Below are 717 nucleotides of genomic sequence, written 5' to 3'. Positions count from 1 at the left end.
TATAATAAAAATACGAATAAAAACAAAAGTACAAAGCCGATTTTCGTATTATGTGAAAAAGTTTATTTACGAACTATTCTAGGATAAAAAAATTTAATTATTTCGCAGTGAAAAAATTAATTTTTTTTAAAGTTGATTACTCTATAAAAAAGGTATATGTGGAGCCTAGCTATATATCATAGTTGTCAGAACTGAATTAGTGATCGAACCGATTAGACTACTAATTTATTGGTTTATATTAGTTCAACCGATGAATTACTGGTTGAGTCGGTAGAACCGGTCCTGTATAAATAAAAATATAAAATAGTCAAAAATCTAAAATTAAAATTTAAAATACATATCTTCACTAACATTTTAAAAACAACCAAATTTCAACAAATTATAATCAACAAGTTATAATCCGATTAAGCGATTATTATTAAATAAGTATATAAAATTATAGTATTTTTTTATAATAAAAATTTTTAATTTTATTATTGTATAGTTTTACTATATAATTAATAATTAGCATATAAAATATTAAAAAATAACATAATTTAGTGATAAAGAGAATATGCAATAATAAAGAGGACCTAGGTTCAAATTACATCTTCATTAATTTTAAAATTTTCTCTCAAGTAGTTTGGCTAGGCTAATTTTTATCGATTTTTTATCGGTTCACATCGATTTTTATTTTTGTACAGTAGTCTAGAAATTGAACCGAATTCGTTAGAAATT

Source organism: Arachis ipaensis, chromosome B10 (genome assembly GCF_000816755.2).
Source record: "Arachis ipaensis cultivar K30076 chromosome B10, Araip1.1, whole genome shotgun sequence".
Lineage (NCBI taxonomy): Eukaryota > Viridiplantae > Streptophyta > Magnoliopsida > Fabales > Fabaceae > Arachis > Arachis ipaensis.
This window is presented reverse-complemented; position numbering follows the sequence as displayed.